The following is a 17,671-nucleotide window of genomic DNA, read 5'->3' as shown; positions in this document are numbered from 1 at the left end:
CCACTGCTGATCCAGTTTCCTGCTAATGTGACTGAGAAGGCAACATATGATGGCCCAAGTGCTTGGGGCCCTGCACCCACACAGGAGACCTGATAGGGTTCCTGGCTCCTGGTTTTAGCCTGGTTCCAAATTGTCCATTGTGGCCATTTTGGGGGTGAAGCAGAGGATGGAGGATCTCTCTGTCTCTATCACTCTACCTTTCAAATAAATAAATCTTTTTAAAAAAATACCAAAATGACAATGCCTAAGAAGATGCAAATTTGTTTTTCTCTCATATGAGTAAGTATAGGCAATCCAAGGCAAGTATGACTAGCCACCTCATGACATCAGGGACTCAGGCCCCTCTAACTGCTTCAACATGTGGCTTCTACCCAGGGGTATGCTGGTAAACCAAGTCTCTGGGAAAAAGAAGACTGAATTTGTAGCATTTGCCTCATTTCTTCTGCCATGGCCAATTTTAAGCTACAATGGTTTAACAACCAGCTTGCAGAATTCCTGAATGTTTAACAATCTGTTCTTCCAAGGCCAAATGAGCAGGCTGAAGTACACCTCTGCTTCTCTATCATGGTTCAAAAGTGTTACCCCAGCTCCAGACAAAACTGCATTTCAATTGGTATAAAGGAAGAAACAGGAAGAGAGGAGCAAAGTCCCTCCTCTTTTAGGTTATCTTTCAGAGGTTATGCTTAGCCCTTTCATTTAAATCCCATTGGCTAGAACTTAAACACTTGACTACACCTAAGTGGGAAGTACATTCTTTGATCTGGGCTTCCATTGGCTCCTGTGAAATTTGGGTGTTCTGCTACTTAAGCAGAGGCAGGAGCCTGGCACAGTGGATTAAGCCACTGCTTCTAACACCAGCAGCCCATCTCAGAGGACTGGTTCAAGTCATAGCTACTATGCTTCTGGTCCAGCTCCCTGCTCATATGTCAGAGACGGCAACAGAAGATGGCCCAAGTTCTTGGACCCCTGCTGTCCTTGTGGAAGACCAGGATGGAGTTCCTGGCTTTAAGCTGACCTAGCCCCAGTTGTTGCAGCCATTTAAAAAGGGAACCAGGGATGGTTCTCTCTCTCTACTTTTTCCTATCTCTCTGGTTCTTAAATTAAAAAGAAGTTAGCTTCTGAGTGAAAAGAACTGAAGTAGATTTCCAGCAGGGATCATAAATATATGGCCCCACATAAAGAAAGCTGGGACAGCTGCATATTATTTAAATTTTAGTGTGACTGTTAACACCCCTTGCTTCATTACTTAGGATCTAAGCCAAATGAGGGGGCAAAACGAGGCAGATGGAAATAAAAGCATCACCTTTATGACTGATTGAACCATCTGGAGAACTACTTTAGTTTTGCAGTAACAAGTGACTTACTGACTTCACCCCCAAAATAAACTTGCGTAGTCAAGAGCAGAGCTGGAAAATAGCAGTGCTGCCCACCCCCCCACCCCTGTTTTTCCTTGCTGTGAGCACCTGATTGGTCCCTAATGAGGAAGGGGCTGCACTAAGCATGTGTAGTTTGTTTTTTCAAACTCATCTATCAGATCATTGACGAGTATTAGAGAGAATAGAATCTGACCATCCATTTCGGAACATAAGAGTGTTCTTTTCCAATACTTAAAGACCTTTCAGACCTGTTGAGGTTTAGCTAATCATCCTGTAATTGTGTTGCATGAAATCCCTCTGAATCCTACCTCTGTAACACAGGTAAGTTTTTTTTTTTTTTTTTTTTTTTGTCAGATAGAGTTAGTGAGAGAGAGACAGAGAGTAAGGTCTTCCTTCTGTTGGTTCACCCCCAAAATGGCCACTATGGCCAGCGCGCTGTGCCGATCTGAAGCCAGGAGCCAGGTGCTTCCTCCTGGTCTCCCATGCGGGTGCAGGTCCCAAGCACCAGGCCATCCTCCGCTGCCTTCCCAGGCCACAGCAGAGAGTGGGACTAGAAGAGGAGCAACCGGAACTAGAACCCGGCCCCCATATGGGATGCCAGCGCCACAGGCGGAAGATTAACCAAGTGAGCCACAGTGCCGGCCCACAGGTAAGTTCTTTTAAAACAAAATAGTGCCTAAGACAGAAGAGTAATTAAAGACTGCATTGTTTGGGTCTGACATTAAGTGCTAAGGGAGTTCATAAGAAAGTTTGCTAGAGAGGGTTGGAGCCGAGATAGGATTTTTCATGGAAGTAATAGAACTTGAGCTTCTTCTTATAGCCTGTGCAGAATGTTTGTTGTTTTTATCTATTGGAGAATCTGAGGTGGGGAAAGAGGAGAAGGAGTTGAGGGGAGAGAAAGAGAGGAGGAGGGCAAGAGGGGTGGGTGTGAATATGAATGAGATAAAGAACTCTCATCTTGTAGGAACCAGGGACTCAATCCAGACCTCCCATGTGGGTGGCAGGGATCCAGTTACTGAGCTGTCACCTGCTGCCTCTTGTGTGTCCATGACAGGAAGCTGGAACTGGAAACAGAGCCAGACATTGGCACTCTCATGTGGAATGTGGCCATCCTCACTGGCATCTTAACCAGAAGGCCAAACACCATTCCAGAGCAGGATTTCTGATAGATTGGGGGAATGAAAAGTGTTTAACTCAGGGGAACAGGTGAAATGAGCACAGTGTGGTTGGAAGCTCAGGAAGGAGACCAGACTCCAGCTGAGGCTTGAGTTGGACCACAGTGGGGAATGAGGTTTAATAGATCACTTCGGAAAGTCTCTAGCTAATGGGGAGAAAAATTGTGAGCATTAAAAAATGTGGAGTTTTTCAAAGAATACTTTGGAGGAAGTTTTACTTCCTGAACTCTTCGGTTATATGGACCAAGATATCCCCTTTTTTATTCAGTTAAACTAAATAGTGCTAACACATTCTACCTCCAGTGTATAGAGAAGTGATTTTCAAGCTTTTTTTTTTTTTTTTTTTTTTTTTTTTTTTTAAGGAAGAGTTAGAAGCAGAGGGGGAGAGAGAGAGAGAGCGAGAGAGAGGGAGAGAGGTCTTCCATCCGCTGAATCATTCCCCACATGGCTGCAATGGCTGGACATGGGCCGATCTGAAGCCAGGAGCCAGGAGCTTCTTCCAGGTCTCCCATGCGGTGCAGGGGCCCAAGCACTTGGGCCATCTTCTGCTGCTTTTCCCAGGTACATTAGCAGGAAGCTGGATCGGTAGTGGAGTGGCTAGGACTGGAACCAGCACTCATGAGAGGCCAGTGTTGCATGGGCAGCTTTACCCTCTATGCCACAACACTGGCCCCTCAGAGGTTTTTTGTCTGTTTCTGTAGGTCTAAAAAACACAATGCCACATTCATATTTTTCTATATAATAAAATCTCAGTGTCTACAGAAATGACTTTCATCCCTTGTGAATGCATCGTTTAACGTTACTATCATAAGTGGGAGCTGAGGGCATATGATTGAGTGTCTCAAGAGCAAAAGCTTCTTAACATAGGTCTTTCACTGTTTCACGTTCTGGAAGACCAAAAAGAACCAAAAAAAAAAAAAAAAAAGATCTGTGAAATCAAATCTTGCCCGTACTACGTTTATTTATTTATTTATTTTGACAGGCAGAGTGGACAGTGAGAGAGAGAAAGAGAGAAAGGTCTTCCTTTTGCCGTTGGTTCACCCTCCAATGGCCGCCATGGCTGGTGCGCTGCAGCCGGCGCACCACGCTGATCCGAAGCAGGAGCCAGGTACTTCTCCTGGTCTCCCATGGGGTGCAGGGCCCAAGGACTTGGGCCATCCTCCACTGCACTCCCGGGCCACAGCAGAGAGCTGGCCTGGAAGAGGAGCAACCGGGACAGAATCTGGCGCCCCAACCAGGACTAGAACCTGGTGTGCCGGTGCTGCAAGGCGGAGGAGTAGCCTAGTGAGCCGTGGCGCCGGCTTGCCCGTACTACTTTTAAAAGGTAAAAAGATAACAGATGAGACCTTTTTCCCCAAAGGAAAAGTGTGGTTGACTCAGCAACTGAGACTTGGAAAAGATTTACCCAAACTGTGAAAATTTCAGCCTTAAGAAAATATTTACCCAGGACATAATTGTCCAAAACAATCAGTGCGTTGTCTGGCCAAAGGAGTTGAGTCTTCCTAATGAGCTCAAACCCTCGACACAGGACCAGGCAAGCAGATCTAGTCACTGATGGAGGGACATCTGTCAACATTTATAGGGGTAGCAAAGCTCCCCTTGCTCTAATTGGCCCTGTTTAGTTGGCTAAGTGGAGGTGGAAGTGGGGACAGCTGCTGGCAGCCATATAGAGACCTTTGACCACACTTAGGGATTTTCTGAATTTTGTTTTTAAGTGATCTTATACTATTTGCATATGCTTCCATCTAAATCCATTGTATTAAAGATTGCTTTGGGGCTGGGCTGTGCAGTGTGCATCATTGTATATAATTTGGTGAATATCTGCCAATAAGTTCTCAATTCTTCGCTGAGTCCTAAAACTGAGCTTTGATAGTTGTAAGCAGAGGATGTGATACTAAAATCAGAGTCTTCTGGAGGGAAACACAGGTGAATTGGAGTCCATGCTACTATTGTAATGCTTTTCACTCCACAGAGCCTTGCTCCTGTTGATCTCGTTGCTTAAAATGTCCTTTGACCTTGACTGCTAACAATTCCTTATTTAATTTTGAAAACCAAGCTCAGTCATTGCTTCCTCTGTAAAACTTTCCCCTTTCTGTACTAATCCTGTCCTTTAAACATCCTTGTAATCATTCCACTAATGAAAATTAATTGCTTGCCTGTCTGTGAACTATGAGCTACCTGAGAGAAGAATTTGCTTTTGAAGTTTCTAACTGAGTTGATAACCACAGTGTAGGCCACGCAGGCAGCTGCTGTCTGGGCCAATTTCACAGGTTCAGGGGGAACTCCCCAGTAGTCTTCCTACCTGCTCTCTTCCTGAAAACATACTGCGATTCAAAGTTCTGGCTCTGTTTTTGTTCCCTTACCTCCTTGAGAAAGGTCATTCTTGAAGTGTCTAGCAGACGTTTATTTTAGTACTAAGGACTTCAGATCTCTTGCTTTGAGGCTGTTTTGATAGCGAAAGAACTTGAGAGCTAAAGAGGGAGGGAATGTGGGGGAAGGTGAATATGAAGGGTTTATCTCAGGTCACCAGAAATAAACTTTGCGTCCTTTCTAATTCTACTCAGCCTTGAAGCCTTCTAATGAGTTACTCCAAGGAGAGACCTCATATTCAACTCCTTGAAACTCATATTCAACTCCTTGAAGCTAGAGAAGGGAAGACTAACATTATTCCCATCAATGATATATTGAATCGGGGTCTGACAAGACTTTAAAATCTTACCCAGTAAAACAGTAGAAACTGGATAGCTCTTAAGTTGAGGATTGAAGGGTCACTAGACATCAGACTGTGTGCTGGTATTTTGGAGAATCCAAATTGCACTGCATTAAATCTTAAGTATGTTGAAATATTTCTCAGCTTTCCTGGGTGAGATCATTAACTCATTTCTGCACCCGATCTCCTGGAAGCTGAGCCAGCCAGACATTGATTAGATCTTGACTCACTGTTGCCTGTAACTGTTGGCAGCCTCACGAAAGATCTTTTTCCCTAGGCGAGGATCAAGGGGTGCTAGTTAGTGAAAAATACTTTTTTTTTTTTTTTTCAGAAAAGGCAGAGCTGCCTCCTGGCTAAATCATTATGCATGTGGATATGGGAAATCATTTGCCTTTAATTGTCTCATTTCTGGGTTTGACCAGAATGAACTTTGTGTTCTGCATTTGTGATTTCTGTCCATGCCACTGTGTCTACTGACAGAGATGCAGTACTTAGAAGTGAAAATCGCTGAACAGTTTCAAGCCTGCTTTGGAAATTCGAAGTGGGAAGATGGGAAAGTGAACAAATCACCTGCTACTTATTGGCCTGATTCGTATTTAATGCGTAGAGAGTCGATTACCATGTCCAATTTACATAATAATAGAATAATCTTCATCACTTGGCTATTTTGTGCTTATCTTTCTAACAGTCTATTCTTCACACATTCTCTCAGTGACCCTGTAGGTGATACACCTATGTTGTATTGCCTGTCTTCCCTGTTTTTCCACAGAGTGGAGCTGTAACTGCATCAACATAAAGAAGACAGATTTCCAAAGATTCAGAAAATGATAGTGAGAATTGACCAGAAATTTCTGTATATCAATTGACTGGAGATGGGAAATAACTCATCAGGTTTAGTTTGAAGATTTCACATGTCAAAATCAGTTTTTTACATCTTAATCCAGTGAGAATGAAAGATGAACAACTTACGGTGTCTGCCCATGACAAGTCATTTCTTTACTGAAGGTACAAATCTTGTCTGGAATATTCCTTTCAAAGAGATAAATTGTCTTTCAAAGCGGTACTTGCCAGGTGTGCTACTGCTTGCAGCATACGGGCATCTGGTATCTGGAAAAGAAGATGCATTTTTGATGGTACTCAGTTGGAAGTATTTCCTAAATCACATTTTATGCCAGTAACTGCTTTAGTCCATGAGACTGTGGCAGAGAAGGGAACAGACGACTCCTTGCCCTCAGGGAGCTTCCACTTCAGTAGGAGGAGGCAGATAGTTAGTAAGAGTGCGACCATGAAAAAGATGAAGACAGGGTGCGGTGGTAGAGACTGACCGAAGTGAGTCAGAAAAATCCTCTCTGAGGGGTGTCACCCGAATCAAGGACTGAATGCTGGGAGGAAGCAGCCACTGGCAGTTTTGTGGGTATAGGGGTTGAGTTCCGCATGACTGGTTGGCAGCCACAAGGCCATTACTTTAGGGTGTGGGGGACAAGGGAGGGTGGGAGAGGACGACGAGGTGGAGAGCAAGGCAGGGGCTCAGGGAAGGCTTTGGAGGGCGTGCTGAGGTGTTTGGCATTCATTCGTGGGGCTATGAGAAGTCCTTGGGCATTTCATGCAGGATAGGAAAGAGGTTTGATGTAATTAGGAAAATTAGGCCGGCGCCACGGCTCACTAGGCTAATCCTCCGCCTTGCAGCGCTGGCACACCGGGTTCTAGTCCGGGTCGGGGCACCAGATTCTGTCCCGGTTGCCCTCTTCCAGGCCAGCTCTCTGCTGTGGCCCGGGAGTGCAGTGGAGGATGGCCCAAGTGCTTGGGCCCTGCACCCCATGGGAGACCAGGAGAAATACCTGGCTCCTGCCATCGGATCAGCGCGGTGCACCGGCTGCAGCGTGCTGGCCGCGGCGGCCATTGGAGGGTGAACCAACGGCAAAGGAAGACCTTTCTCTCTGTCTCTCTCTCTCTCACTGTCCACTCTGCCTGTCAAAAAAAAAAAAATTAGGAAAATTAATTTGTCTGCTACAAAGAAGACAGACAAAATGGGGTAAGCGAGACCTGCCTTAAAACAGAGTGACAACAGTGAGAGTGAGAAATGTACTGGAGCCAGAGCTATCAGGGTGTGAGATGATCGGGTAGAGAATATGAAGAAAAAGAATAGCAATCACTGTTAGCTTTTTGATCTGCATGGTGAGTAGATTGTGGTACTTTTTCTTTTTTTAAGGTTTTTAAAAATTTATTTGAAAGACAAAGTTAGACGTATACACACATGCATGAGAACTCCGATAGTTTTTCCCTCCCCAAATACTTGAAACAGACAGGATTGGATCAGGTTGAAGCCATTAACCAGGAACTCTGGGTCTGCCAAGAGGGTGGCAGAGACCCCAGTGCTTGAGCCTGCTGCCTCCTAGCAGGTGCATCAACAGGAAGCAGGAGCAGACGCAGAGGCAGGACTAGGCGCTCTGATACGGGATGTGAGCATCCCCAGAGGTATTTTAACTCTTGCACCCCAGTACCCATTCCAGTGGTGGTACTGTTGACTAAAACTTCTGGTGATACTGGGAGAAGAGGGTTGTGGCTGATTGGGTGGTTTACAAGGATATGATTCTCTCTGAAGTTCTCCTCACATCTGTGGAACAGAATCAGTCATTCTGTGCTCAACTATGCCATTGATTAAAGAGCTGCATGAATACTTCCAGGTAGTGGTATCTATACGGGACACGTTGAGGTGTTAATCCTAATATTCAGTAGCCTGCAATCTGTGGCCTGGGTGATGCATTAATATCAAGATGACGTATGTGATGACTTTAGTATTTTTTTTTTTTCAACTAACATGGTGTTAAGGAAGTGAGTTGGGATTCTGATGAATGCTTTTGTCAGTAGATGACTGGATTACAATTTTATTTTCAATCAAATTGTTTGCTTAGTTGGCTCCAGGGGCTTTGGACCTGTTAAGTGAGTGTTGAAACTTAGCCTTGAGGATAAGGAAGTAAACACAAGTAAATCCCTCACTTTCCTGGGTTCAACAGTCCCTGCTGAAGAGAGTAACCAATCTACACTGCCTGATGTTTTTGGGCTTGCAGATAGGTGGGTAGGTAGGTAAATAGATAGATAGATAAGCAGCTATTTTATGCTTGGGAATGGATATATATATATATATGTATATATATAATTTCTTTTCTTCCTGTATTGTGAATTAGCAAAGTTTGAATTGAAGCAACTGGACACAATGTTTTAAGGATAATGTCTCATTTATGCATTTGTCTGTTTTTTCATTTATTCATTCATTTAATCAGTCAATAAGCATCTAGTATTTTTAAGCACTCTCTTAGCCTGGGTACAAAAATATATAGTCTAGTATTAATTTATTCTTATTATATAGTTGATTATTATTAACTCATAGGATGAGCAATCGCAATAATTTAATCAGATCCCCAGTGGGAAAGTCCTGTACCGGAATCTGAAAGACAGTAGCCAGCATGTTAAGGGGGTATAACTTGAGAGCAAAGGGGAGCCATTGAAAGGTTTTACATGTGAGAGTGATTTGGTCCAGGATATCTTTGCATTTTAGAAAGGTTGCCATGGCAACAGTAGAAGATTAAAAAATAAATAAATAGGAATACCCTTCACGCCTTCTCCTGGGTCTGTGCCCTCGCTGCCAGGCTTTCTTCCATACACAAGGCCTAGAACTTAGCCAACCATTAGTGTATTTGTCCCTGTTAACAAGGATGGGTTTGTAAAAACTCTATCCATAATCCCGTAAGGAAATGCTTCTAAATCAGAATAAGAAAATTCCCCAAACAGTTGATACCAGTAGATTTTTTAATCTCATGAATTAATTGCTTTATTATAAGGTATTATCTGAGTCATTTTGCAACCCAAGGACATTCCCAGGAAGCGTGTGGTAGACGGTTCCCATCACCAGCCTCTTCATCGCCTTCTCTAAGCTTCTCTCAAGGGATCAGGCAAATACAGCTGTGACGGCTGTGATGGAGCTCAGGTGAGCACTCGTGCCAGGGTTAAAGAACTTTCCCAATTCTATCTATACTTTCTGGACACTGTTTCTTTTATCAGCTAGTTTCCTTTTCTTTTGTTGATCTTGAAGACTGATTTTCTGGAAATGTCTTGGAAGCAGCCTCCTAGATAGTATTTCTGATGGCCCATAAATCTATTTGTGGAACATATAGACACTGTGACTTGGGTAGCTGTAAGCCCAATCAGAGAGATTAAAGTTAGGGAAAAAAAAAAAGGAACAGATACAAGTTACTAGCTTCTACTCCATAGCACATATATGATATCATCAGGACAAAGAACGACAACAACGTGTTTTGGTAATCTAGCTTGTCATTCATTTTTTTTTTTTTTTTTGAGATTTATTTGAGAGACAGAGTTACAGACAGAGAGAGGGAGACACACAGAGAGAGATCTTCCATCTGCTGGTTCAATCCCCAAATGGCCATAACAGCTGGAGCTTGTTAGATCAGGAGCCAGGAACTTGTTCCAGGTCTCCCATGTGGGTAGAGGGGTCCAGGCACTTGGTGGGGGAGGTGCATGTTCTATTGCTTTCCTAGGCCATAGCAGAGAGCTGGATTGGAAGAGGAGCAGCCAGGACATGAACCAGCACCCATATGGGATACCCATGCCACAGGCAGGGGCTTAGCCCAGTACGCTACAGCACTGGCCCTGTCATTTTTTTTTTCATCTACAACGTATTGAATGCCTCAGTATGCTGCTATCCTCAGAGCTGTTTTGGCATAGTTGGAAAAATTTGGTGTACTCATAAAGAAAATAATTCCTAAAATGTTAAAGGCATTAGTTTTTACTGTGCTAGTTTGTTTAAATATTCATTTATTATTTAATTCAACAAATATATTTATTTTGATTAATCGTTACAGAAAAGATTCGCTATGCCAGGTTTCAGGATTCACGAAAGAAAATCAAATAAAGATAAACCTTCAAAGAGCTGTGGAGACCACTGAATTTAGGCTGTTCCTGTGGTGTCAATAAATGCATCAGTAGCGTAAAATCCAATATAATAACCAGCAGTGGTTTGAAACACTCATTTGAAATGTCCTGGGGCTGGAATAAATAATGAATCATTATTATAAAGTGCTAGGCCCCTAGGGAGTATGATCTTTAGGCCAGCCAGAGTCGGGATGAAAAGCGTTTCTGGCCACGGAAGCTGTGTGAGAAGACGGCATGCGTAACAAATCCAGTCACATCTCAGGGGACATGATAGGGCGCAGAGCGCCGTCCTCTCTGATGTCTATTGTCTGTCCCCATTTCTTATTTACTAGGCTTTGCATTATCTAAATCCTACTGAGTTTTCTTCTAATGAGCGTTTTCCTCTGAAAATGGTCAGCCATTGCCTGTTCTTTCCACAGAGTTGCTAACAAAATTACAAATTCAAGGCCAAGAATGACAAACCATGTGTGAGGAGAGCTGAAAAAGTGCTCAGCTCTAATGAATGTGAGTCATAATAATTTTGTTTTAGTTAATGTGTAAACAATACCATTACAGTAGAATATGGGTATTTAGGAATAAAATCTCAGCTTTGAGACAGTCAGGCGATCTTGATCATTGAAGGCACCATTTTATTTGTCGAGTCTAGAGAATTCAGCAGGATTTGGGGAGATTACACTGAGAATTTGTGGAAAATATGTTGAAGGTAGGAAGATACACTATGAATACCAAAGGATGCAGCAATTCATGAGCAGTAGTTTCCTGTAGGAGGCAATGTGATGAGTACAAGGATTTATTGAATCCTAGAAATATTCTCCATTGTTCTTTTTTTAAAAAAACATTTTAATTAATGTTTAATTTGAGAACTGGAGGTAGAGATGGCACGTGCTTGAGAAATAGAGAAAACAAATGAACCAAGGGCATATAATTAACTCACCATTTGGGAAGCCCACATCCCACATTGAAATGCCTGGGTTTGAGTCTTGGCTCTGCTCCTGATTCCAGTTCTCTTCTAGTGCACACCTTCAGAAACATCAGGTGATGGCTCAAGTATTTGGGTCCCTGCCACACACGTGGGAGACCAGGAGGTGGTCCTTCTGTGCCACAACACACATCTCTGTTTAAATTTTGTGTTAATACATGCATGATTATATAATTATTTATTCAGTCAGTCTCCTGCTATTTGACTTGTAGATTATTTCCAATTTTTGTTTCTTTGTGTATTTTTCTCCCTGTAACAAGGTGCTGCAATGAATAACTTTGTAGGTTTTCCTGTGGAATATGCATATTCCTACAAATTTGCATGACAAGATCATTGCATATTTCATATTGTAATAGGTTAGTTTTTAGATGACTTTACTAGATTTAGGTTAGGATTTGTTTTAACTGATTCTATACCAATATGTATAGCTTCCCATACCAGAAAACACCTTAAAGAAAATGCCTACAGACCAAGAGTTGAATGGGATATCATTAAGTGAATAAAGTTGGAAATAAATGTTTGTTTCTCCTGGACTCTGGAAGCTACAGGATTGTCCTCTTCCTAGAAGTGTTTCAACACAATTGCAGCTTTGGAAGCTGGGATATTTTAAAGAGGAATGATTGTCCTTTGCTGATTGGAGAAATGTTGGTGGCTCAAGTTAGGTTAGGACCTTTTAGTCATCAATGTGAAAGTGGTGTGGGAGATCCAGGTTGAAGTGTGATCTTTGTGTTGCCAAGGAGGCTGTCAAGATAACCAAGGCAATTTCCTGTTGTACTTTTTTTAAAGAAGGCTTTTATTTAATGAATACAAATTTCATATGTACAGCTTTAGGAATATAATGCTTCTTCCCCCTACACCTGCCCTCCCACCTCCACTCCCGTCCCACCTCCTACTCCCTCTCATCCCATTCTTCATTAAGATGTGTTTTTAATTAACTTTATATACAGAAGACCAACTCTATACTAAGTAAAGCTTTCAACAATTTGCACCTCACCCACACAAAGTATAAAGTGCTATTTGAGAACAAGTTTTACAGTTAATTCTCATAGTAAACTCATTCCGGACAGACGTCCTACATGGAGAGTAAGTGCACAGGGACTCCTGCTGTTAATTTAACAATTAACACTCTTATTTTTGATGTCAGTGATCACCCGAGGCTCTTAACATGAGCTGCCATGGCTATGGAAGCCTTTTGAGTCCACAAACTTTGTCAGAATTTAGACAGGGCCGTAAGCAAAGTGGAAGTTCTCTCCTTCCTTCTAAAGTACCTCTTTATTTGATGGCCCCTTCTTCCTTTAGGATCTCACTCACAAAGATCCTTCATGTAGAACATTTTTTTGCCACAATGTCTTGTCCTGTTGTACTTTGCAAAACAAAATTAACTTGAAGATGTCTTGCTATTGTGGGACAAATTCAGCAGGCTGGGTCTAGTGTTGTGGCTGTGTGTAACGTTAGCAACAGCTTCCCATATCCGAGCACTGGTTCTAGCCCTGGCTGCTGCACTTCTGAGTCAGCTTCTTGCTAATGAGCCTGGGAAGGCAGCAGAAGGGCCGGTGCCACCCACCTAGGAGACCCAGATGGTCCTTCTGGAACCTACTTTTGGGCTGGTCCAGCCCTAGCCACTGTGGCTGTTTGGGAGGTAAACCAACAGATTCAAGCTCTTTGTCTTCCTGTGTCTCTCTGTCACCCTACCTTTCAAACAGCTTATGTACTTCAAGAAAAAATCAGCCAGCTTATTTATCCAGCTCAGACAACTACTATCCTGTTGTAACAAAATAGGCTCTGAGAGTCTGTGTCATTTGCATTATTCAGTAGGGGGAGGAACCAGGCAGGCTGTAGCAGGGAGTGGGAAATGATTTTTTTTCCTGCCCTCCAGGCTCTCTTATCTCCCCTTGTTGCCAACACTTTGACTGCCAAAAGCCACATCAGGCAAAGCCAACAGTGCTGCACTAATAGCTCAAAGAAAAGCATGGGAGCCCCTGGAAATCTTCCTGGGCTAAAAGCACTTCTATTAACTTGCTGATTTGTCTCAAAGAAAAAGCCCCATTTTCTCTTTAGTGCCTCCAGAACTGGAAATTAATTTCTAGTTTGAATTCATTTTCTTTTAATGTAAATATTAAAACTTTTATCAAAATAATACACACACATGATTTAAAAATAAAATATTGCAAAGGACTTATGATGAAAGGCAAAGCTTTTCCACCCCTTTCCTCCTCCGCTTTGGCCCCATTTTTAATGCCTGTTTCTTCTGATGACTTCTCTAACCTTCTAAACAGGTTTTTATGCTGGTACTTCTTACCTTTTAGAAACAATCAATTGTATATGAGGGTACTTGAAAAGGTTCATGAGAAACGGAATTAAACAAGTTTAGGGGCTATTCTTGTGGTGTACTGGGTGCAGCTGCCTCCTCTGACGCTGGCATCCCACGTGGGTGCTGGTTTGAGTTCCGGCTGTTCTGCTTCTGATCCAGTTCGTGCTAATGAGCCTGGGAAAGCAGCAGAAGATGGCTTCAGTCTTTTGGCCCCTGCACCCACATGGGAGACATGAAGGAAGCTCCTAGTTCCTGGCTTTGATCTGGTTCAGCCCTAGCCATTGCAGTTTTTTGGGAGAGTGAACCAACAGATGAGTGATTCTCTCTCTCTCTCTCTCTCTCTCTCTCTCTGTCTCTGCCTCTCCCTGTCTGTAGCTGTGCCTTTCATATAAGAAAACCCTTAAAAATAATAATGAAAATAAGTTCAGGGGGCCGGCTTTTGGTGTAGCCATTAAGAATTGTTTGGGATTGTCCAGCTCCCAGCTTTGCTCCCAATTCCAGCTTCCTGTTAATGTATACCCCGTGAAGCTGCAGATGATGGCTCCTACGTGAAGCCCTGCTATGCACGTGGGAGACCCAGGTTGGGTTCTGGGCTCCTGGCTTCAGCTTTGGCTAGTCCCTGCTGCTATGGGATTTTGGGGTAGTGAATGAGTGGATGGAAGACTTCTCTGTCCCTCTCTCCATCTCTTTCAAATAATTTTTCTTAAATATTTTTTAACTAATGAACTCTTGGGGCCAGGGCTGTGGCCAAAAATAAAAAACAACAACCTTTTTTTTTTTTTTTTTTTAAGACTTATCTATTTGAAAGGCAGAGTTACAGAGAGGCAGAGGCAGAGAGAGAGAGAGAGGGAGAGAGAGAGAGAGATTGGCCCCCGGAGCTGGGCCAATCCAAAGCCAGAAGCCAGGAGCTTCTTCTGGGTTTTCCATATGGGTGCAGGGGCCCAGATACTTGGGCCATAGCAGAGAGCTGGATTGGAAGTAGCCGGGACTTGAACCAGCGCCCATATGGGATACTGGCACTGCAGGTGATGGCTTTACCTGATACGCCACAGTGCCGGCCTCCCAAAAACTTTGAAATCCATGTTTCTATTAATTTTTTTTAAGATTTATTTATTGGGCCGGTGCCACGGCTCACTAGGCTAATCCTCTGCCTTGCGGCACCGGCACACAGGGTTCTAGTCCCGGTCGGGGTGCCGGATTCTGTCCCGGTTGCCCCTCTTCCAGGCCAGCTCTCTGCTGTGGCCAGGGAGTGCAGTGGAGGATGGCCCAAGTCCTTGGGCCCTGCACCCCATGGGAGACCAGGAGAAGTACCTGGCTCCTGCCATCGGATCAGCGCGGTGCGCCGGCTGTGGCGGCCATTGAAGGGTGAACCAACGGCAAAGGAAGACCTTTCTCTCTGTCTCTCTCTCTCACTGTCCACTCTGCCTGTCAAAAAAATAAATAAATAAAAAATAAAATTAAAAAAGATTTATTTCTTTATTTGAAAATCAGAGTTACATAGAGAAAGAAGGAGAGACAGAGAGAGAGGGCGAGAGAGCTCTTCCATCCGCTGGTTCACTCCCGAATTGGCCGCAACGGCCGGAGCTGTGCCGATCCAAAGACAGGAGCCAGGAGCTTCTTCCTGGTCTCCCACACTGGTGCAGGGGCCCAAGGACTTGGGCCATCTTCCACTGCTTTCTAAGGCCATAGCATAGAGCTGGATTGGAAGTAGAGCAGCCGGGACTCGAACCAGCACCCATACAGGATGCCAGCACCACAATCAGCAGCTTTACCCACTATGCCACAGTGCCAGCCCCTCTATTAACTATTTTTAATCTGCCCTCCCAGTATAGTTAAATCACCTCAAAGGGTTATGATATAATAAGTTGGAGCCGTGCCAGTCCAAAGCTAAAAGCCAGGAACTTCTTCCAGATCTCTACTCCTGTTTCTATTCATTGACATAATAGAAAATCACTATTTAATCAGAAAGGCCAATTTATTTTCCCACAATAAGATGTCCCCAGATAACTATGAGATTAACTAATTTGTATAAGATATAGAGGAATATGAGAAGTCAGTGCAGACTTTTCCTCATGTCTCTGGGTTAAACCAGTCATGAAACCAAACCCCGAACAGTACCTTGAATGCAGACACCAAATGCCACCAGGCCACAGCCTCCCAGCCTCCCTCCCTTAGCTTAAAGTGTCCTTGCTCTGCTTTGATAACATTACAGTTAACTCCCTGAATTGAGGGCGTGGTATAGCTGGCCCTGCAAGATTCTAATCATCCAACTCAGGAAGTCATTTGCTTCTCCAACAGATAGCATCTAGAAGGCTGGTATTGTCTGGAGGGGTCTCATTTTGGGGAATTTCAGGTTCCAGCAGGGAAAAGCTCTCTTGGCCATCATAAAAATTCCCTGAAGAGCACCACTGACTCATCAAAGGAAGGCCATGAGCATTACAAATGACCAAGCAGCATCTGGACCCAAGTTGAACATGCACCTCTCAGTCCCAACTTCAATCTGTAAGAACCTTTACGCCCAACTACTCTGAAAATGTGGGAGTGAAGCCATAACTGCCCAGCTCCTTCTCTGTGCTTTGCAAATAAATACCTGCTTTCTTTCATCACCCCGATGTCAGTGCATCAGGCGACCAGACCCAGTTTAGGCATTCTATAGCAACTCCTCCAGCTAGTCTGGGGTGTTGTTTTGTACCACTCATATGCTCACTATTCACAACTGACAAGGGTGTGGAGGTACTACAATTTAGATTAGCCATGATTGTTCTGAGCATATGTTCCTAAAGAATTATATAGATGTGCAAATAAGATCAGGGCTCTGCTACCAATAGGAAGCAGTGGGAAGGGAGAGAGGCAGGTAGCGATAAGGCAGAACAATGATGCCAGCTATAACAACCTTCACTGATTTATTACATTTAGACTTCCTCCTCCATTGTCTCTTGATTCCCTAACCCCTCCCCTGAGCGATCTTCCCTCCCCAGCATTTGTGACCTCTGCTTTCATGCTGTCATTTTCACTAACATTTATATTGTATACTACATTTATATTGCACACTGTGCATTTTTTAAAAGGATTCATTTATTTGAGATGCAGAGTTAGAGAGAGGGAGAGACAAAGAGGCACTCCATCTGCTGCTTCACTCCACAGATGGCTGCAACTGCCAGAGCCAGGCCAATCCAAAGCCAGAAGCCAGGAGCTTGTTCTGGGTCTCCCATGTGGGTGCAGGAACCCAAGCACTTGGACCATCTTCCAGTGCTTTCCCAGGCCATTAGCAGAGAGCTGGATAAGAAGTGGATCAGCCGGGATGAGAACTGATACCCATAAGGGCTGCCGGCAATGCAATTGGAAACTTCAACCACCATGCCACAGCAGCAGCATCCATTGTACATTTTTTAAAAAATAAAAGATTTATTTATTTATTTGAAAGTCAGAGGTACAGATGAGAGAGGAGAAACAGAGAGAAACAACTTTCATCCGCTGGGTCACTCCCCAAATGGCCACAATGGCTGGGGCTGGACCAGGCCAAAGCCAGGAGTTTGTTTGTGTTTTCCATGTGGGTGCTGGGGCCCAAGGACTTAGGCCATCCTCTGCTGTTTTCCCAGGCTCATTAGAAGGGAGCTGAATTGGAAGTGAAGCAGCTGGGACTCAAACCCTTGCCCACATGGGATGCTGGCACAGAAGATGATGACTTAACCCATTGAGTCATAGCGTTGGCCCCTACTGTACATTTTTATATAATGCAAGTTTTGTGTATAGATTGAGCCTAAAGGTTGAAAATCAATAATCAAATTTTGTACTATTGTGGTGTGGAGTTCTTTTTCAAAATTAAAATTGTTTTTCTCCAGTGATTTGGATTCACTTACTACTGTGCTTTGTAACAGGTATTTGCAAGTGTTTGCTGAATGAATGATTCTGTGTGAGTTCCTTTTTTTTTTTTTTTTGAAGATTTACTTATTTATTTGAAAGGTAGAGTTACAGAGAGGCAGAGATAGAGAGAGAGAGAGAGAGAGAGAAAGAGAGAGAGAAAGGTCTTCTATTTGCTGGTTCACTCCCAAAATGGCCACAATGACTGGAGCTGCACCGATCCAAAGCCAGGAGCCAGGAACTTCTTCTGGGTCTCCCACATGGGTGCAAGGGCCCAAGGACTTGGACCATCTTCTGCGGCTTTCCTTG

At 43.7% G+C, this 17,671-nt stretch overlaps 1 long non-coding RNA gene across 1 annotated transcript; it reads left to right on the top strand.

Annotated features, from left to right (window-relative positions):
- Positions 1-1,803: 1,803 nt before the first annotated feature.
- LOC149123549 (uncharacterized) lies at positions 1,804-17,274 on the top strand. The gene is made up of 3 exons (XR_016216194.1): positions 1,804-2,025; positions 9,130-9,246; positions 17,101-17,274. It is a non-coding gene; the product is annotated as an uncharacterized LOC149123549 (long non-coding RNA).
- Positions 17,275-17,671: the final 397 nt, after the last annotated feature.

Source organism: Oryctolagus cuniculus, chromosome 11 (genome assembly GCF_051225735.1).
Source record: "Oryctolagus cuniculus isolate XC-2025 breed Fujian yellow rabbit chromosome 11, ASM5122573v1, whole genome shotgun sequence".
Lineage (NCBI taxonomy): Eukaryota > Metazoa > Chordata > Mammalia > Lagomorpha > Leporidae > Oryctolagus > Oryctolagus cuniculus.
This window is presented reverse-complemented; position numbering and strand designations above follow the sequence as displayed.